The sequence below is a fragment of the Lampetra planeri genome, chromosome 46 (genome assembly GCF_965212315.1).
Source record: "Lampetra planeri chromosome 46, kcLamPlan1.2.h2, whole genome shotgun sequence".
Lineage (NCBI taxonomy): Eukaryota > Metazoa > Chordata > Hyperoartia > Petromyzontiformes > Petromyzontidae > Lampetra > Lampetra planeri.
In genome coordinates this window covers 2,581,287-2,603,234 of record NC_136152.1, presented here as the reverse complement: position 1 = coordinate 2,603,234, position 21,948 = coordinate 2,581,287, and the positions used below count along the sequence as shown (strand labels likewise).

The 21,948-nt window shown below is 52.0% G+C and overlaps 1 protein-coding gene across 1 annotated transcript in view; it reads left to right on the top strand.

The window, feature by feature from the left end:
• LOC144733315 (midnolin-like) overlaps positions 1-21,948 on the top strand; it is a 117,345-nt gene that overhangs the window by 84,552 nt on the left and 10,845 nt on the right. The window lies entirely within an intron of this gene.

The following is a 21,948-nucleotide window of genomic DNA, read 5'->3' as shown; positions in this document are numbered from 1 at the left end:
CTCGCTCGGCCATACAGCGTTCCCTGCCCCTGTTCCCGATTCCGGACGGCGATTGGGCTCGGCTCTCTGACTTGGTGCGACTTCATTGTGGAACTTCTTTCGCACCGTGCGTAGCCGAGTGCACTAAACGTTACTGCAGTGGGGAAATTAATGCTACAGTAAAAAAAATGCAAATATTTCCCCACCCACAATTCACTCCCACCGACCATCCCCCCCACCTCATAAAAACAATGGGAATGAAGACTAGTTTGACATTCAAAAATGCCACCACCTTTAGGGCATTTCATGTGTTGCTCTGCATGACTCTGGAAAAGTGTTAAAGGTCACCGTCAGTGTGTTTTTAGGTTTGGTTGGTTGTTTGAGAACTGCATGGCTGTTCGGAAGAGTGGCTTAAGCCACGCGTGTGCCACAGGTAATGCGGAACAATTTTTAAATATGTCTGCTGGGCCGCAAGTTAACAAATAGTGCGTTTGTCGTGTAGCAAAATAAGGTCATGGAGAGAGGGCTCATGTCAGGCCGGGGTAGAATGGTCAAACATATTATAGACTTCCTGTACCATTCGTAAAGCCTCGCCAAACATAATGGACTGGAACAGAGAGGGAATTTTTCTTGTAAGAATAAAACGGCCAAATTTACATGATGCCATTACAGCAGAGACCCGAGGTAATGTTGTCATCCAGGCTGTTGCAGTTATGCCGCGGAGGATTTTGGCGGTTGTGCTGCTTGCGGGTTATACCGAACACGCATCAGAGAGCTTCTCCGTACGGCAGATTCTGCAGTGACCGGGAGCCTCTTCAGAAACTTTCTTGGTCTCTGAAAAAGCTCCCAGCAGATGGAGCGAAATGTCATTCGAACCCGACGCACCCAGATTCCGTCCGTCTCGATGTTGCCAAGCGTTGCCATAAACACCGCACCAAAATCACTAATTTTAGGCCGAGTCAACCTGGAGGAATCTCAGGCGAGGTTTCCAATACGAATTGCCACTGGCGGTGTTGCCCGCGTGTTTCTCACGGTCGGGAATTCGCCCCGGTGAAAACCAGGTTCGTCATAGCGGCGCTAGCAACTACGATGGCTCTCTCCCGTACTCGCGTACACGCCGGAGCCAAAGTGTTTTACAAGCTGGCCAAGCCAGTGCATTTGACGAGTCTCTCCTTTCGTGTCCCTAACCCATCGGTAAATGTTTTTGATGTATTCGCTAATTACTGCAAAGTATACCCGACTGCTTTGGAGGAGAGTTATTATTGGAGGTTATTTTTTGCTAAATATTGTGTCCTAATAGTGGTCCCGTTGGGATTTAAAGTCTTTAGCACGAGTGCTTGCATGTGTACGTGTGTCTTAAGTGACTGGAAAATGGCCAAATATTTAGGTTGGCTTGTGTAACTGTTTGCAAAGCAAAGGGGGCAAATCTGCAAGCTGTTGCCTGCGCCGTGCGGAAACGCGGTAGTGCAACCAAACACGGACCGCACTCGACTCGCTCGTGCCACGGGGCGGCGGGTAGCCAAGCTCGATCGGCGCGTCCACAAGCCTCGGCAGTGGAAACTTAGCTCCGAGCGGCGGCTAATGACGTCCGCTTGTACGCGGCCTCAACATCAAATCTCGAAAAGGTTATCCACCGTTTAGAGGTGGGGGGGCGGGGGGGTGGCATGACAAGCTGGTCGTCTGCACTAGCGAGCGTGCTCGTGCGTTTGCGCTGCGCGAGCGATCACGTTGCCCGCGCGTCGTGCTGCTGCTGCTGCTGCTGCTGCTGCGTCGTACTCTGCAGCGGGAGCAAATGAACAATTATCGCATCCAACATTAACGATGGTAGTAGTAGTAATGATAAGCGCGCCTTCGTGAGCTGACTCGTACACAGGAGCTGTGGACTACCGCGAGCTGCCTAGCAAAGCGTACTGGGCGAGGGGGAGGCCCCGGGATTCCATCCTCGCTGCAGCGACGCGATTCGATGATCGACGTCCTGTTTTTTTAGGAACTCGTTTCGTTCACCGCATCGTTCGGTCCTATCTCGTTCATTACAGTTCCAGTTGTGTGGCTCTGTCCGCGCTGCGGTGGCGAGATGTTAACTACCTCGCCTGATATACAGGAGGTCGCGAGTTCGATCCCGACCCTGACGCCTGCTGCTGTATATTTGGAGTTTGCGTGTATCACTCCGCACAGTTGTGTGGATTTTTCTCCGTGTCCTCCGGTTTTTTGCTCCACATTTAGAATCATGCGTTTAGAGTATTTGGCTGATATACATTTCCACATGATAAGCCACTTTGTTGAGCTATCAATTATAGTTGCCACTTAGAAAGGCACCTTGTACAAGAAATCTCAAGGCACCATGAATGAAAAGAAGGAAAGATCTTCGCGCAGGAACCCAGTGGTAATGGTATGAACATCTGAATCTTTATTCATCCTCGAGAAATCCGATGAGCTATGAAGCTCTTTTCACAGATGTCCAGTAGAACGAAACCGATTCGGAAAAACTTCTTAAAAAGTAGGTTTTTAGATGGGATATAATTAATTGGATATCGTATGCTTTCACCCAGCAGCGGATTAGCAAAGGGCTCTGCATAATTTTGGTAATTTTTTGACACGCATTACAAAAGAGAGCCTGCGTAGGACCCCTCACTAGCAGGGACGATGATGACGATGATGATGTTGATGATGTTGATGATGGTGATGACGACGGTGATGATGGTGATGACGACGGTGATGATGACGACGGTGATGATGACGACGGTGATGGCGATGGTGACGACGACGGTAATGATGACGATGGTGATGACGGTGATGGTGACGACGGTGATGGTGACGACAGTGATGGTGACGGCGACGGTGATGATGACAATGGTCACAACGACGGTGATGATGGTGATGATGACAATGGTAACGATGACGATGATGACCACGATGATGGCGACAGTGACGATGATGGCCGATGGACAAGAGTGGTGACGGGGGATGGCAGTCAAGTCGTAGAACGCATCCAAGAGAGAGAGGGTCTCGTCCGACAAGGAGATGGAGCGACGAAATCAACCCGCGTGCCGGTGCTTGGTTGATTGTCACGTGCCAGGATTCTGTGAGAGGTGGTGGCGGTTTGTGGTGTCCTTCATCCAGCAGTGGATTGATCGTTCATGGCCGATGATGATGAAGATGATCATGTATTCCAAACGAATGATCAACTAAAGTAATGGATCAGCTTGAGGTTTATCTCCCCGAGTAAAATGCATTGAGCTGCCTGGCGCTTGGCAATGCTGGGCCACTCAGCCAGCAGACACCAGCCATAGCAAAGCGTTACAAATGTACAAGTGGTTGCCTGCTTAATAAAAACACACATTTTATCGGAACAATTGTACTCCGGACGTAAAACATTTCCTCAATTTTTCGAAGTCAATTCTTTGTGGAACTGTAAAAACACGCGGAAAAAACCCACCTGTTTCACAATGAGAAACGTGCATCCTTATTTTTGACGTACTCTTTTATAGCATATCACAGGTTTTTTGCTCCCCCCCCCCCCCTGGAAGTGTATGGACAGGTGCTGTCTCTTGCAAGGGTTTAGGGTTAAAAGCGACGAAATACCCCACCTGAAACAATCGAACGATCTCACAGCGCGCGGCTGGGCACGAACGCGGCATGCCGCGTGCGTTTTGAACAACGCTTCGTTGCTAGGCGTTGGCGGCAGACTCAACAAGAAAATCATATTGGCGTCCGTAGTGCACACAACAAGAGCGTGCTCACCTTATGGACTGGATTGAGCAGGCTGCTGCCCAACACTAGGCACGGAGTGCGTGCGTGCGTGTGTGCGTGCGTGTGTGTGTGTGCGTGTGTGCGTCCGTGTGTGCGTGCGTGTGTGCGTGCGTGTGTGTGTGTGCGTGTGTGCGTCCGTGTGTGCGTGCGTGTGTGCGTGCGTGCGTGTGTGTGTGTGCGTGCGTGCGTGTGTGTGTGTGTGCGTGCGTGCGTGCGTGCGTGTGTGTGTGTGCGTGTGTGCGTGCGTGTGTGCGTGCGTGCGTGTGTGTGTGCGTGCGTGCGTGTGTGTGTTCACTACGGTGGCTTCGTGGTAAGCGTGCTGCACTACGAACCCGGTGACCCGAGTTCGATTTCCGCCCAAGACCACTGACGGATATCTGAAACCGGTGCAGGGCCTCCCCTGGGTCGACTTAGCCATAAATTAGTTTCCTGGTGTCGTGTGTAACCATCGGCATTGGGGAGACAAAGGTTGAGTGTTGGCCACCCACCTTCCTCGAGTGCTGTGCTGGCCTTCGTAGGTGCTTTCTAACAGCACTTGACCGTATAGCCTGTTAAAGGCTATACGGTGGATCTTTGTCTTTGTGTGCACTACAATAGGAAGTGGCTGCGCATGGATTTGCACCGAACTACAAAAAGAGTTGAATCAATACAGCGTTACGATTATTCAGAGATTAACATTCAGAATTTAAAATTGTGAAGCTAAAGTTACAGACGTGCGTTATACATTCCCAGCCATGGCGACAGCATCAGTGGCAACGTGTTTCCAGAACTTGTTGTCCTGGGCATCCCCTAGGACAACTCAGCCTTTAATAAGTACCGGGTGGTGAGGTGCGTTAACATCGGCATGGGGAAGACAAAGGTGACTGGGGCGTGCTGCTGTTCTCACCACCCCTCCATGCACTGCGGTGACCTTAATAGGTGCTCGCTAATGGCACTCACCCCAACAGTCGTCATGGCTATATGGGCGGGAGGGGGTTCTTTGTTTCTCTGCGATCTCCGCACCTCGCGTTCTCTCCCCGAATTCGATTGCCGGATACGATGAACAAAATCAGCGGGGCAGCGTGGTCTCCGAACCTGCGTGTCGCGGGCCTCCGCTAGGTCCGCTCAGCCTTAAGCACGCGCCTGAAAAGCGCCGTGGTCACCAGGGGCACAGGAGAGACAGTGGCCGCTGGTCGCATCGGCCATCGGCGCATGTTGTTGTCGCAGCCCTAATAGGTGCTCGCTTAAGACGACTTTCCCTGCCAGTACAGAAGTCTAAGCAGCGGCGACGCATTTTGTGCGTGAAGTGGCCACGGCCTTGTTATGAATGTCAACGTTTATTATTTTATTATTTCCCTTCTACGTGACTTTACCGAAATAACCAAGAAGATGTTCCACAACTTCTGATCGTTCCACATTTCTCCACTGCGAGGGTAGAAGGTGGAAATATTTCTTCGTACTTTCTCTCTCTGTGTGTGTGCTGGTTTTAAAGTGGCCTCCCTCACCTACTGGGGTTTACTAAACATGTGCAGCCACTTTGGCGGTAGTGAGCGATGTGGGGGGGGGGGTACAGTGCGAGTGTGCATTCTTTAAAAAACAGGAAGGTGACTTATTGGCAGCTACAGGCGTCGATTTAATCGGCAGTTTTAGTTGGGTTCATTTTGTTGAACCAGGTGAGAACCCTAAGAGAGGCCAGGATAAGTATCGCGTGAAAGAGTGGACCCTGGGTCACTCCTCCACGAAACATTGAGCACTGCTCAGACAAAGGTGGCAAGGCACGGTGGTAGCTGTCCTCTGCTCCTCCAACCTCGTGCGCCGTGCTTAATAAGCGCTCGCTAACAACGCTGATGCGGCTATCTGGCTTGACCCCCTGAATGTGAAAGCGTAGCTGTTGCTCTTGCGTCTACATCGGCAGCCGTACGACAAGAAGAAGAAGAGCGGCACCGTGGGAGCCGCGCGGGTCGCGTGACGGCGGTGGCAGCGGCGGCTGCGTTGGGGACGATGTCCCGGGCGCCAGAGCGAGGAGCACTGGGAGGAGCAATGCGCCGCATAGCCGCGCTCGCGGGGGCACGAGTGTTACGGCCTCGCAGCTAGACCCTCGCGTCGAGCGGGCGGGGGGGCGGGAGAGGTGGGGTGGAAGTCGCTCCGTACATCGAGCCGCTCCGAGAACGCACGCCGGGGGGGGGGGGGGGGTGTGGGGGGCAGCGCCGCGAGAGGCCCTGGCAACGGCGCCCACGCAACAAACAGCGGCGTGGCACCGCCGTGCCGTGCGTGCGACTCGGGTGGACCGGCGTAAACGAAGGCGGTGGCGTGTCCAGCCGCAGAGGTGGGGGGCGGGGGGACGCGGGGGGACGCGGGGGCTGCCACCCTTCGATTGACTGGGCCGTGAGTTCAATTCCCAGTCGCGGGGAGAGGGTGGGGTGGGCTGTTAGGTCAACAGTGGTGGTTCCGTGGATGGACTGACACCCCGTCATGGAAATGCGGAATTGCCACCGTTAGATCGGGGGTGGGGGGGGAGCGGTAGCGGAGGTGGGAGCAACTCCGCAGTGCTGGTTTGAGTCGGAAGACTCCTTGGATTTGAAATTGCCCTTGGCCTTGAGACGCTGGATGAAAAGGGAGTACTCGCGTTGTGATTCGGGAAAGGCGGCGAGGGGAGGGAGGGGGGGGGAGTTCTTTAACCAGAAATATATTTGGGGGTCCTGCGGGGGAGGGAGAAATGAAACTGCCACTGCAGGATAAGAAAAGTCAAGGGCAATTAATTTGTCTCCTGCTCAAACGAGCTCTTGGGTTAGCGCTTGTCTTCCGTCGGATATTTCACACGGCTTCTTCTTAAAAGCCTCTCGGAGTGAGATTGGATTATCTGGTAGGGTCGACTTGATACGATTACCGCCAATGTGCAGGGCTGGGAGGCAAAAACCAGGTCGCCGGGATCGTAGCACGGTTTTGCAATCGGCCACAAAGATCCCGTGTTGCCTAAACAGAATGTAGGAGCAAGTGCTGTTAGCGAGCACCCATGAAGGCCAGCGCTGTGGTACACGAGGGGGTGGGGTGGCCAGCACCACGCCCGGCCGCCTTTGTCTCCCTAAGCGGCAATGTTTACACACCACACCAGGCACTCATTTGAGGCTGATTCGACCTAGGGGAGGCCCAGGATGAAATAATCGTCGCTGGTGGCCGTGAGCGGGAACCGAACTCGGGTCGCCGGGTTCGTAGCGCAGCGCGCTAACCGCTACATCACCACAATCGGCCACACACACGCTCGTACGTACGTATGCAATGTCTGGTCCTGTATGAGCACTTCATATTGTATTTCAATGGAGCCAATTATGCCCATTGTACTTGGAGTTGGTCAGATGAGCACCGCACCGATCTCATTATTATCTTGTTCGCTGCAAAATGTGGGCTGCAATTTGATGCCTGCGTGTGTGCATCGGTACGTGTGTAAACAATGCCACTCGGGAGACAAAGGTGGCCAGGCGTGGTGCTGACCACCTCACCCCCTTCGCGTGCCGTGTCAGCCTTCGCAGGTGCTCGCTAAGAGCACTTGCCCCAACAGCCTGTTCAGGCTACACAGGGGATCTCTGTGTGTGTCTTCGTGTGTGGGAGAGCCTCTGCATGTCTGTGAGATCCCTGCTATATGGTGTTCCATTCCCCGCTCGACTCAGCCTTGACATTGCTGCTAGCCGGCGTTGGTGGGTAATAAGCATGGTCATTGGCCCAACCACCCCGGTGCCGCGCCGACCTTCAGTGGGACGCACATGCGAACGACGCTCCTAACGTAGCGTGTCCCACGCGCGTGCCCGGCGCGCGTATCCACGGGTCGCGGTGCGAATAGACTCCCGGGTCGTGCGATGACGTCGGCTAACGAGAAACACAATAGCGGGCAGCCAAGGCAGCACCGCAGGCTGGGCTGTTATTTAAAGCAGGATATGAGGCCCTGTTTGTTTGGCAAAACCCTATAAACAAAAGTGCTGATGAAGCAAAAACAGAAAAGTCGTTATTTTCTACACATTTTTTTCCCCTCCCCGCCTGCTCTGTCTGCGGCCTTTCCCGCCGAGTGGTGGAAATTCAAATTCGGCAGCTCAGTGTGGGGGTGAGGGGGGGGTAGGTGAGCCGGGGGTGGGGGGCTGATGTTAATTTCCTGGAAAGGGTGTGCACGTGCTTGCTTCCCCCCTACCCGTCACGGCCTTTCTCATCCGATCCCCTACGGCCGCCCCCCTTCACACACACGCAGAGGTGCCCCCCTCCACCTACCCCCCCCCCCACCATCAACCTCACTGACTGTGAGAGCAAGAGCGCTGCTGCTCACGGCAATGTCACTCCCAGCTCAGAGGAGCAGGGCGGGGGGGGGGAAGTGGTTATGCTCATCTGCATTTCTGGAAATTCAACATTACTATGACGAGGGCCATTAACTCTGCAGCATGACCGCTGTTGACTCCGCACCTACGATTTGGCCCCACGCCTCCGGTTCGCACGCTTGGCTACGTGCGTCCATGCGCACACACACACACGTATGTGTGTTAAAATTTTTTCGCCGTACATTTGTGTCAGCCTTAGAGTTGGCCGTGCCGCCGACCAGGATTTGCTCGTTCAACTTTACGATTGTCGGTGAAGCTGACGCTCGAGTGGATGGTGTGGCCAGCGACATGCATGCCTGGCCGCCTTCGTTACCCCCCCCCTCCCCGCCATGCTAACGTAGACCGCAGCGCTGACATCAGGCACTCGTGACCGGTTCAGATAATCATCACTGGTGTTGGCCGTGAGCGGGAATCCAACTCGGGTCACCGGGTTCGTATCGCGGCGTGCCAACGCACGCACGCACGCGTAGGACCGATCGTCACTGCACGCTCTTTTAGTTTTCGTCTTCCCTTTTCACAAACGTGAGACGGGATGGGGCCCTGAGCGGGCACGATGTTCTCGCCCACGACTGTGCCCCGCATGTGGATGACTGGGGGAGCGCCACAACAAAGCAGACGACGCTTCTTCTATTGGATGGCGGCTTCGGGCGGCTGAGTCAGTCCGGGGCAACGGAGGCGAGGGTTCGATTCCCGCTACGGGCCTTCACTGTTGGGGAGGAGGGAGCCGGTGTTAAACATCCACGACATCCTAGCTCCCTGGAGAAAACCATTTTGTGTCCATGTCAACTAGTAGCGTTGTTCGTACGTGTCCCGTACATCAGCACGATTGCAAGGGTGCGGTTCATCTCTTGTGCATGCTCGCAGTGTTAATAGCTAATTCGCATTGGTATCTGCTGCTGCTGCTGCTGCCTTGGTCTTGGCTGGACCCGCGTGTGGGACTTTCAGGATGGCGTGGCCAAAAGCGAAGGCCTTCGAGCCTCACATTGGATGGCGCGATGATGAAACGCGCTACGTGTCACAGCGCGCGTGTCACAGCGCGCGTGCGTGTGTGTGTTCAACGTGTTCCAGTGGCGGGTAGGAGAAGGTGCGTGCATCGTGCGTCGTGCACACGCTCGAAGCGACTACCGCACCACAGAGATATATCCCCGTTTGGACCTTGACAGAATGTAGGGGGCAAGTGCTGCGAGCGATCACAGCCCCCGACGCCAAAAGAACAAATCTTTACGCCGATTCCTTGGCTTGCCATTAAAAACACAAAGCTAAAAAAGTGTGGGGGAGTGGTGGGGGGCACATTAAAAAAGGGGGCACCCGTGGGGTGAATCCAGGTGGGGGGCGGTGGGAAGTGTGGTGAGGGGGGGGGCCGTCTCCAGCAGCTTCCTCCGGGATCTTCGTACCCAGTGGGTTGGGAGCGGCGGGTACTGGATGTGGGTGCGGGGGGATAAGTGTCGCCTCTCAGACTCTCAGCATTGTGCTTAGGGGCAGCAGTGAGGTTTGAGTGGCGGTGTAGAAGTGGGTGGGGGGGGGTGTGGGATGGCTGGGCTGGGGGTGACAGGGGGGGTGCTTCAGAGGCTACGGGCTGCGGGAGGGGGGGGGCGAGACTGGGGAGGAAGAGGAGGATGAGAGAGGGTTGGTGACCCCGTATTTGTCCCTTGGGCATCGCTCGTGATGCAGGCAAGCCACCGGCTTCCTCGTACAGTGCACACGGGCTTGAGTCCTGCGAGAGCGGGCGTGTCGGACGCAGTACACAGCCCGCGACTCGCACACGCTCGTCCACAACACTTTGGGCCTTAAAAGGAAGAGTATGTAATCGGCCGACGTTTCGGGCAACCGCCCTTCTTCAGAGCGCACGTGAGGGTCACTGTTATTCGTGCTTGCGCATCGCTGCCCAGGCAAGCGGCGGGCATCTTCAAATAATCTTTTTTTGAAAGGGTCACCTGATATTTGTCAAATAGGATGGCATTTCTCTGTTTTGTGTTCAGGCGATCGGCTTCGCGCTCACTGCTGTTGATGCCGTGACGGGTGTAGGCCTGTCTGGGCTCTCTGTCTCGGAGTGATTTGCGATCCCCTGCGAGCCTTGGTTCAATTCCCGGACAGTGACAGGGGGGCGGACGCCATCCGTCGGTCACCATTTCGTATCGGAACACGGACTGAGCCTCAGATTGGGGGCGGGGGGGGGGTGGTGGGAGTTCCTTTTCCAAATGTGACTACTTGACGATGCGGTGTGAGGACACCATCGTCAGCACGGAAGACAAAAAAAAAATGCGGCTGGGCCCATACGATGCAGTTCCGGCAAAACTTCACCCCCGCACACAAACGCAGAGGAGCTTCGAGGGACTCACAGATTCTCGACACACAAGTGCGGAGGACTTGAAAGCGCACGCCGCCTTCGGAGGGTGCCGGTCTGGGGATTGGTGCGTGGCGCTACAATCCAGAGATACCCGAGTTCACCTCCCAGCCACGCACAGCCAACAGTGGCAGCTGGTATCTGGACTTGGCTTGGGCCCCCCCCCCCACATCTTAAGGTCTACTGGGCCAAAAGGCAAAGTCAACCGTGTCAGCCTGAGTTTGAGTTGGAGGGCGGAATGTGTGCGGGCGTGTGAGTGTGTGCATGTGCGTGCCTATTGTTGGCACCACCACCACGGCTGGCTGCGTGTCTGCAGTGCACTCAATAGGTGCTCGCTAACAGCACATGCCCCAGCGGCCTATCGCAGGCATCGCAAGAGTTTGGCGATGGGTGGTGAGTGGGGGGGCACCTTTGTCTTTGTGCCTGAGCATGCCCCCCCCCCTCCAATACCGCCGCCCACCTCTCCCGCGCGCCATAGAATGGGATCTTAGCGAGGCTGTGTTGGAGAGGTATTTGGGTGTGCGCATGCGTGCCGATACGTGCTGATGCGTGTGTGCATGCCTGCTCAGGGAGGAGGGTTTAAGGGTAGGAGAAAGGTCAACAGTGTTCCCTCTCTGGGCTCGTGGGCTTTTTTTAGTTGAGTGGGTGGCTTCAAAGGGAAACGGTAGGGGTTTGGATAGGAGGAGGGGGGTATTTTGAAAATGGCCTACAGTAGGATTTGTGAGAGGGGGGGTGCGGTGGCGGGGAAGCTGGGGAGAGAATGGGGACGCCGAGGTTATGGCTGCGGTTTAAAATTACTCGCGATACGACCGGTCGTCTCAATCCGCCACCATAGCCCGTTTTGTACGGTTCAACACTTGCCCGTGGCTCGGTTTCTGCAGCGTCTTCCCAAAAAAAAAAAACAGCGGTAGAGTTCGCCTGTTGGTAGATATCTTCATCGGCAGCCACGATGCCATGATCAATCCACTGCTGCATGAAGGGACCCCCCCCAACACAACCAAGCCGTCGCCATCTCGAGATCCTGCAACGCAAATAATCCACCGAGCTGATTTCGTCGCTGATATCCGAACCGGGTCTTGGCACCCTCTCCTCGCTTAAAGCGACCCGCACTGAAAAACGAAGTTCTCACGACCCCTACGGCTGACGCAAGCTGGGCGGCGGAGAGGAGGGGGGGGGCTTTCAAGCAGCAGTGGATTGACAAAAGGGGCTTTCAATTATTAATTGTAACTAAATGTTTAGCCAAGTTGTGCAGAGTTTAGAGCACCCAACAACTCACAATCAGAAGGTTGCAAGTTCACAACGTGGCCACAGGGTAACAACAACAACATTGTGGAAAATATAATAATGAATACCACTTTGTGGTACTTATTTCTTTAACAGTGATCATTCAGTGGAGTCAATTGTGGCCAGCCATGGGAACGTGGAATTCATACAATTTATAACAGGGCCAACCATTTGGGGGGGGGGCATACAAGCGTCAATTGGGAATTTCCTGCAGTGTGTGTCCCAATACAGGGCTCTAATCGGTAATCTGTGTGTGCACAGTCACCTCGGCATTGCATCCCAGCACGAGATGGCCTGCAAATCACCCTGAAGTGTGTAAATACATCATCCGATGTATTTACACATTATTGGCTTTTGGCCAAAATCAAGTGGCACGGTCACAGTGTTCATTTGTGAAGCCTGTTGTCGACCAGTGCGCATTGTGACGATACGGGGGTTGTCTCGCGATTCGTTTTGGGATTGTACTCGATTCCCTTGAATCATTCTCTTAAATCATTGAGCTTCTAGTGACTGCGGGTGGTGAGTTTCAACCAATCACGTGCCATTCTATTTTTTGTGTTGAATCTACGGTGGCCTTTGTGCGCCGTGACCACGACGAGACCAGTGACTCGCAACACACCTGAGAAACCGATTGTGGTCACGGGTGGCCGCACCCAGGATCCGAACCCAGCATCTCGGCGGTGTGACGGGGGGCTCGGTGTCTACGACGCCAGAATTATCCCCCCGAGCCACCAGGCGTCCGAGGGTACTCGAGACTCTTAGGCCACGTCAGCTGCCACGTCAGAACGGGTGGCTGCGTTTGTATGGGTGCAAAGTGGCCCCCATTGTGACATTGTTTGCGAGAGAAAGCCATTGTGTACCCAGTGTCTGGCAATTACTAAAGTTCCAAATTGTGTCTTTCAAAAAATGCTTGCTGGAGGCAAAAAAATAAAATAAAGCGTCGATTTAAAAATGGTTAGACGCACACACCGGCCCATTTCATGGCAAATTGTAAATAGTGATTGCAAAATAAATTATTTAGCTCTTCAAAATGTAATCTTCATTTGATCGCGCGGCGGTTTTCGGTTGCTCACAGCCCACAGTTTATTAATTCCTGCAATTATCCTTTCATCTGAGTTGAGTCGAAGCTGGGGCTCCGGTTTAGTCCCCGGGGGTCCATCCTATCTGAGGACTTGGGCCCCTACCGTGTGAATACTGCGTTTCCAAACGAGAGGAGTTCTGCAACGTAACATTATTCTGGAGAAATCTGATGAGCTATGAAGCTGTTTTTCGCCGATGCGTAGTAATTTCACGGATGTCCAGCAGCAGGTACACACGATGACTAGAAAACCCCCTTTGCTAACCATCAGGCATCGAATCGTTCATTTAAAATGATGCTCGCGCTCACTGTACTAGCAGAGAATAGTGCGTGTGCAACGATTGATTTGTTTCGATCTCTGTACGTTGCACGTGATTCGGTCACGTGACCCCTGCGACCAATAGGGGCACTTTTGTGTACTTCAGTGGTGAAATATCATCACTTCCTGAATCGTAACCCCCAAATTCGTTATAAAGTAATTGAATTATGACGGGCGCTAATCGTAACTATCAGACGAGTGAATGTGCGGAGCACTGCTGCTCAATGAGCAGTGTGGTTCTGGCCCCTTCTCCTATTGGCAGCCCACAGCCGGTGGTGGAAATTCCACATTCTCGGCCAGGGTCAGGTTCTCAACCTGGACAGTCACCGTTGTGGACTTCGCACAAAAGTGGAACTATTTCATTCGAGAGGCCGCGTCGACTTGGGACTGGGATTTGAACTGCTTCTGGCAGTCGAGCACCGCCCAGCCCGTCCGAAACCTACTTGCTGCGCTGCCTCCTCTGCTTAGCACTCGATGCCTCCCCGCGAACGGATCTCTTGCGCACAATGGCACGTCTGGTAATTTTTTCACCAATTGTCTCGGAAGTTTCGAAAGTTAACCTCGAGGGGGGGGCCGGGCCGGTGAGTAACGCACACGCGGTCAAACACATACCGCGCAGTGCGTGCCAGTGGGCTCCCGTGCCCCGTCACGAGGGACCGGGCGATCGCTCGCGAAGGCTCGCTCCGGCGTCTCCGCGACGAACGTCGCTATTCGAAAGTTCGCCGAAGCGGTCGCTGTTCGGCGATGGGATCCCGGCCGGGAGACATGTTGCTCTTCCAGCGTTCGTGTCGTCCCCCTCTTGTGTGTGCGTGTTTTGTCGCCGCCGATTCGCTAACAAAGCATCTTCACCGTTAAACGTTCGAGATTGCTAGGACAGGTGCTGTCAGTGAGTACCCGTGGAAACGTGGTTGGCGCACTGTGTGCCCGAGCACATGATTCGCAATTGGAAAGTTCCAAGTAAAGAAGTCCAGGCCAGGGGTTGACTCAGCCAAATTTCCTGTCGAATAAAATGAGCAGTGGTATCTGAGACTTAAACAATGGTTGAGCATTTAAAGACATCAGACCTTGTCACAGGCCAGCACCCCATGCGTGCATGGCCATCTTTGTGTCTCCAGTGCCGATCTTCACGACGGCAACCAAGTATTTTTAGGCCTTGTCAATCTAGTGGAAGCCCAAGCGAGGTTGAGATACTATTTTAAATTCATCAGTGTGCATCGTGGACAAGATTCAAAGCATCACAATATGCAAACCATCTCACCAGCACTACACACACGCACATGTGCATGCACATGTGCACACACACACAGGCGAACCACATTAGTAATTAAAGGAAATTTAAGACTCTGGGACAGGAAAGTAGTGTTTATCATCGAGGAAATGTGCATCCCATCCTGTTGAAAACAGTGCGGTTGTGTTTCATTCTCTATCTATCCCTGCGCTTCCTGCATCGGACTTAAAGGGCCCTTGGGGTAATCCGTTTTCTGGGGCAGATGACAGAAGGCGAAGCCACAACAAATGTGCAACGGCGGAAATCCTGGGTGGCGGCTGGTGGGACTCAAGAGCCTCATTGTCCTCCTGCTGATGTCTCTCTTCCTCGTGAAATCAGCCACGCGGTCTCTCTGTGCAAAAAAACGAGCGTGGGGCCCTTGTTCATCTGCGTTTGGCAGCCTTTCGCCCGTGGTAGAACTGTGACACGTTCTTATGCAAGGGTCCAGAGGGCAACCGATGTTGACTCCGCGACGCAGCGCTCTGTTTAGCCGGAAGGACGACGGCCCGAGTCGAAACCCCGACCAGGATTTTAACTCGTGACTTTTTTGACGTTCTAGCACAGCGTCGCCCAGCCTAACGATTGCAGGGTTCTGGTTGCCAGAGGCCTATCTCTCGTATAGTGTCAGGCAGATACGGGCACTCTGAAAACATACAAAGGTGGGCCAGCAACCGGCGTTCACTTCTCTTGGCCCCCCTGTCAACGAAACGCGAGTGGAACACGTTATTGGCCCCTGTCCGTGTTTGAGCACTGAGCCCAACAATACCGAGATCCTTAATTTGAATCCCACGTGACCACTCACCTGAGCCAAAAGTAGATTTATAATATAATCGAGTGGTCTAACCGAGAGTTATTCTCCAAATGCTGCATTTGATTTCGTCGATGCCTGCTGCGAGAGTGCTCGTGGCTGATGGACGCAAACACCGACGACGACTCGCTTGCACTGGGCTTTGGTGAGAGACCCCTCGATAGTCATCGAGGAAACATCTTGAACGCAAATTCCGGCAGGGGCTTCCGCGATCGAGACGTAAGGCTCTGCCGTCTGTCGTAGGCGGCAGGAGTGACTCGGCGTAGGTGCCCGGGGTGGCCCCGTAGCGCAATGGGGTTTTACGAAATCGCAGAGAGTGCAGAGCGATGATAACAATTAAGGCGGACGGAGAGATCGCCCACGCGAGGGAACGCACCCGGAGGCTATTGGGCCACCGTGAAAGTAGAAACACGCCGTGCCGTGGTGCCGAAGGGCCACCCCTTTCAAGAATGTCGTGCCGTACCTGCCCCTCTGGGAGTGGCCGTGCGCACGCCGCGCGTGTGTGTGGGCGTGAATGTGCGTGCGTGCGTGCGTGCCTCTGCACGGTTGGGGTATATAGATAAGCGCGCCGGAGGCTGAAAGTCCCCCGTGACCTGGGTTGGGTTCCTGACCACAGCTTCAGCGGCGACTGGGATGGGAACCGGCCACGTTGCGAGTCGTCGTTGTCGTCGAGGGGCGTTGTGCGCACGGTGAAATAAATAAAACGGCACCGCCATTCATCATTGCGCTGCGTTAAGAACAAAAAATGGCAGCGCATCAGCCTCTGGTCTCTCTGTTAAATCAATATTTTTCACACGGCATTTGGTTTAGGCAACACAAACTTCTGGACCGGTTTTGACCATATGGGTCTCCAATGATGCCAGGTTGCCAAGATGTTATTGGCGAGTGCTCTCCACCTTCACGATGAGGATCCTGTCTGGCTTTATTGAATTGCGATTATTATTCTTGTTTGGCAGGAGGGGGTGAATCTGATTATTTCCCATCGGTCCCCCGCTGATAAAAGGAAAATTTTTAAATTTCGCACGTGTCCAGTGACCCAGGGAATGTACAAGGCGACTTGTAAACTTCTTGTATGTCACGACGACACGCGTACATCGCTGGGGCAATCACTCCCAAGATTGGTGACAATTACGGAGGAGCTTTGTAACTTCATTACCATCGTGGGGGATAGAGGGGGGAGGGTCATTGATTCGGGGTGGGGGGGATGGGATGGAATTTTAAGGAACTGGGGGGTGGGGGGGGCTTACATCGCAGTGTTGCGTGAGCCGTACGAGCCGTTTGAGCAGTGCGAGTGCCGAGCGAGCCCTTATCAGCGTGCGGGGAAATTGTCGCCTTCTCACAATCCGACTGCCATGCTGCTGGTACTGCTGCTGCTGCTGCCGCCGCTGCTGCTGCTACCGTGAACAGCACCTGCACAGATGTTTTTATTTTTACACCCACGTTGAAATGTTACTTCCTGGAAATTGTATTTGCACTTCAAACACACACACATATACACAAAGATCCCTCGTGTAGCCTTTAACAGACTGTTCGCGAGTCGTGCCTACGAAGGCCGGCACGGAATCCGAGGAGGTGGGTGGCCAGCACCACTCCCGGGCCGCCTTCATCTCCCGATGTCGCGATGCTTTTTACACATCACACCAGGTACTCATTTGAGGCTGAGTCAACCTAGGGGATGCCCAGGAACAACTCAGAGAATCGTCACTGGTGCTGGCCGCGAGTGGGAATTGAAGTCGGGTCGCCGTGTTTGTAGCGCAGTGCGCTAACCGCTGTATCACCACTCCCTACTTGCGTGCGCTCACACGCACACACACGCGCACACACACACGCGCACGCACACACATATGCACATGTCCGTTACCTGCTCTTGAAACTGGCTGCCCCAGCCTCGGCTATTAATAATGAACCCAAGCAGTCATCATGAAGGTGCACAAGTCTGACTCTGAACCTTGGGATGTCAAGTTTGGCTGTCCGAACCCACGGGCATTCACGATGAAGCCCACCATTCTTGAAGGTTCTTTTTAGTCTGGGCCCTTTGAGCCCCAAGGGCATTCAAAATGAAGCCAGCGGAATCTGAAGGAGCAAATTATTCGGTGTGTGTGTGTGTGCGCTTTCAAATTCTAATACCACAGGGGTGGGAATTGGGGCCGGTGGGAACCCGGAACGCCCCTGGTGCGCATTTGCTCGGAATACACGGCCAGGCTGGAGGGTGGGGGCTGGGGGCTGACGCATGAACCCAGTGGTGACGTCACCAATGCGCACTTTTCCTGGCCCCCGCAAGCCAGCCAGCAAAACTTGCGATGTCGTAGTCCGTGAGTGTGATTCGCAAGTGCATAGTCCTCCGTCCTGTCACAGACTGGAGGATCTCCAAAAACATTGAGGAAGAAAAGGGTCTGCGGATAAATGTAACAAATTGCGTAGCTTTGTTTTTGATGAGCGTGCTGAAAGAGGCAACAAATGTGAATGCGATTTAAAGCTTTCGTGACTGCAGGGATTCATCTTCTTGGTTCTTTCGGTAAAGTCACGTAGAAGAGAAATAATAAAATAAAAATAAATTTCGATTTAAAGCTTTCGTGACTGCAGGGATTCATCTTCTTGGTTCTTTCGGTAAAGTCACGTAGAAGAGAAATAATAAAATAAAAATAAATTTCGATTTAAAGCTTTCGTGACTGCAGGGATTCATCTTCTTGGTTCTTTCGGTAAAGTCACGTAGAAGAGAAATAATAAAATAAAAATAAATTTCGATTTAAAGCTTTCGTGACTGCAGGGATTCATCTTCTTGGTTCTTTCGGTAAAGTCACGTAGAAGAGAAATAATAAAATAAAAATAAATTTCGATTTAAAGCTTTCGTGACTGCAGGGATTCATCTTCTTGGTTCTTTCGGTAAAGTCACGTAGAAGAGAAATAATAAAATAAAAATAAATTTCGATTTAAAGCTTTCGTGACTGCAGGGATTCATCTTCTTGGTTCTTTCGGTAAAGTCACGTAGAAGAGAAATAATAAAATAAAAATAAATTTCGATTTAAAGCTTTCGTGACTGCAGGGATTCATCTTCTTGGTTCTTTCGGTAAAGTCACGTAGAAGAGAAATAATAAAATAAAAATAAATTTCGATATAAAGCTTTCGTGACTGCAGGGATTCATCTTCTTGGTTCTTTCGGTAAAGTCACGTAGAATGGAAATAATAAAAATAAAACATAATAAAATAATTCTCACGACGTTTCGGCCACAACGCAAGCAGCCGTCCTCAGGTGGAAAACAGGTCTGTCGAGAAGACAGAGTCATTCAGACTCTCATTCAGACTCTGTCTTCTCCACAGACCTGCTCTCCACCTGAAGACGGCTGCTTGCGTTGTGGCCGAAACGTCGTGAGAATTATTTTATTATGTTTTATTTTTATTATTTTATTATTTCCCTTCTACGTGACTTTACCGAAAGAACCGAGAAAATGTGAATGCTTTAGTCAGTGGTTACGTCTGGCACCCCCTCAGTTGGTACAGTCCAGATCTACGGGTAAGGGGGGGGTTCATTTATGAGTTCCTCCAGCAACTTCTTCCCATTTCCAGCCCTGATTAAATATTGCGTACACAGCTGACAAAATAAACAGGGGACTTAAGATGATCAGAATACATTTCTAATCTCGAAGCCAATGTTAAAACCTTGATCCCCTACCGCTGGGAAAGCCTGTCCCCAGATGCGTGATGTTCTCATGGATGTCACAGAAAGTTGCACATGGTATATCTGGGTCATGCGTGCATGCTGTAGTTTTATAAATGCGCATTGATTCGCTGGTGCTGTATCATCATCATCATCTTGCTATCCGCCCATGTGAACGGTTAAACATTACCCGAGTGCTTTCATTTGACCCCAAATTTTATTTGATTATCAAAGAAAGATTAGCATGGCTGGTTTGGAAAAATGCCCATGTTCAATTGAGTTATTGTCTCCACTTTTGTTTTGGTTTGCACAAAGTAACCATATTGGTCTCATGGTTTTCAGAAATTCCATCCATCTCTGCGAGGAAATTAATTATGCATACACAGCACACGTAGCCTCGTATGTATGTGCTCAGACTTTGCACGGGGCTGTGCTGATCTATAATTAGTGGAAATCAACTCTGGACCAAAGGCAGACTGATCGACCACTGAGTGGCATTTCAACTCAAAAGTGCACGTGGTTGCTTACAATGTGGCGATCTCAGCATATCGCGTGCCACGTCTCTCGTCCAGGATATCTCTTCCGCTGTAGTCGCTTAAATGGTAACTTAGAAACGAAAAGAGAAGACCGGAGCTTGAAAATTGATTTCGAAGTCGACGTCTCGACGGCCGAATGTGAGCTCGTGTAAAGCGTGCGCGGGGATTTCGGTGAGCATCGCTGAAATCGTTTCACGGCGAGACAAAAAAAGAAAAACTGGATCCCCCCTCCGCTTTTGACTTCAAACTTACAGAGTGGCAAGCTCGCGTTGCCAAGGGTCTCTTGTTCCACCGCTCCTCCGGCTTGTTTTTTGGCGTAGTGTGACGGGATATATTAAATATTTTTTTACACTGAAATTGCAGATTCTTTAGCTGAATCATGTGACTGTAGGTGAAGTCACAAGGCTAAGGGGGGGAGGAGGGGGGGGGGCATCCTTTGTGAAACTTGTCGGCAAAGCCTCCTGCGTTACATTTGTCTGTTGTGCGGTATCTTCTTGATTCTTTCGGTAAAGTCACGTAGAAGGGAAATAATAAAATGAAAATAATAAAACATAATAAAATAATTCTCACGACGTTTCGGCCACAACGCAAGCAGCCGTCCTCAGGTGAAGACCAGGTCTGTCGGGAAGACAGCGTCTGAATGTTTCATTCAGACGCTGTCTTCCCGACAGACTTGGTCTTCTTTCAGACGCTGTCTTCCCGACAGACCTGGTCTTCACCTGAGGACGGCTGCTTGCGTTGTGGCCGAAACGTCATGAGAATTATTTTATTATGTTTTATTTTTATTTTATTATTTCCCTTCTACGTGACTTTACCAAAAGAACCAAGAAGATGAATCCCTGCAGTCACGAAAGCTTTAAATCGAAATTTGTTGTGCGGTAATCGGTGACCCGGGCTGAGACCATCAACTCATGGACATGCTTGCGGGGATACCTGGTTTCTTTTAGAGAGCGGGCAGCCGATACCCAGATTCAAACGCAGGATCTCGGCAGTGCCGGCTCCGTGCTGCATGGTATTAGCCCCAAACCACCAGGGCCTCCTGCTGTCAAGCGGTGTCCCAGACCGACAGGGAACACCCCTGATGCAAAAAAGTCGGACGATTTGAATAACAGGAAGTGAGCGATAGGAGGAAGTTTGTGAGTTATCGACAAATCTGCTGCTGCTTTGGTTACAGTTTTTGCCGAACCCTTAATCAGTTGCGCATCACGATGATATTTTTTACCGCTGTGTTCCTACGGCGGGGGGGGGGGGACGGACATTTGTCTGCGCCCTTCTTTCCTGTTAATCTTGGCACAAGCTCAGGAGTGTCTCATTGCGATTACGCCAAAACGTCAAAAGTTACGTCCGAATGCCGCCGAGTCTTTCGCATATTTTGCCGCCTCTTAGAAATGTCAGCGCGGTCGACGAGACGGATGTCTTGAAGGGAGATGATTTCCATTTAAGTCTCTGCTGGCACATGCACGTGTACCCCGGGAACATGCAGGGTTGCTGGATCACACACTGATTGGTGTGTGTGTGGGTGAGATATCGATCGGTGAGCCCTGTAGGGTTTATTTTTTCTCTGGGCTCCTCTTCCCTCCGCTAAAGGAGCCCGTGCACAGCCGATGATGATGATGAGTTAAGCACCGTTACCGACTGCACTTGGGCTTGTGCCCCTCCACACATGGCCATCGTCGATCTGACTGAGGTCGTTTGAAGGACACACGATGATGACGATCCCCAGGTGAGGCCTTCCTGGGAATATCACTACAATAGTAATCATTCTAGCATCTGTGAATCAAGCCGAATTGATTTAAGACGCCTGACTGCTGACGAGAGCCAGAATGTCGAAACCGGTCACGAGGTTTGCTAGCTTTAAACGAATTCTGCTCGATAAAATTGGTCTGGAGAGTCGGTGTGGACTAAAACACTTTCAGTTGTGTGCGAAGGCATCGAATGGCGCCCTGTGCGTCTCTTTGCTTTCCCATTCGGAGAGTCAAAAGTTGTGGATGATGACGGGGAAGGCCATTCCAGGCTGTGAGAAAGACTTTGAAGATGGAAGGGAGAGGAGGCAGTCTTATCGTGCTGAGATTGATGACGATGGATGGCTGACGGAGGGGGAAGTGTTTGCTGTCGTGGAGGAAGGGGGGTGGGAAGGAAGAGGAGGAGATATGAGGTCAGTAGTCAGCGGGGCGCGCCTCCGATGACCACAGTCGGCTACGTACGGTGCGAAAGAAGTTCACCATGCAGGCGCGCGGTTCGCTTAGCAGGCACCGCCGGTTTAGACAGTTGAACTATATGTTTTAAAGCTTTCGTGACTGCAGGGATTCATATTCTTGGTTATTTCGGTAAAGTCACATAGAAGGGAAATAATAAAATAATATTAATATAAAACAATACAAATTCTCACGACGTTTCGACTGCAACACAAGCAATCATCATCACACCTGATGATGATTGCTTGATGATTGCTTGCGTTGCAGTCGAAATGTCGTGAGAATTTTTATTGTTTTATATTAATATTATTTTATTATTTCCCTTCTACGTGACTTTACCGAAAGAACCAAGAATATAGTTGTACTATAGTCACGCTATATACGTTTAATGTTCAA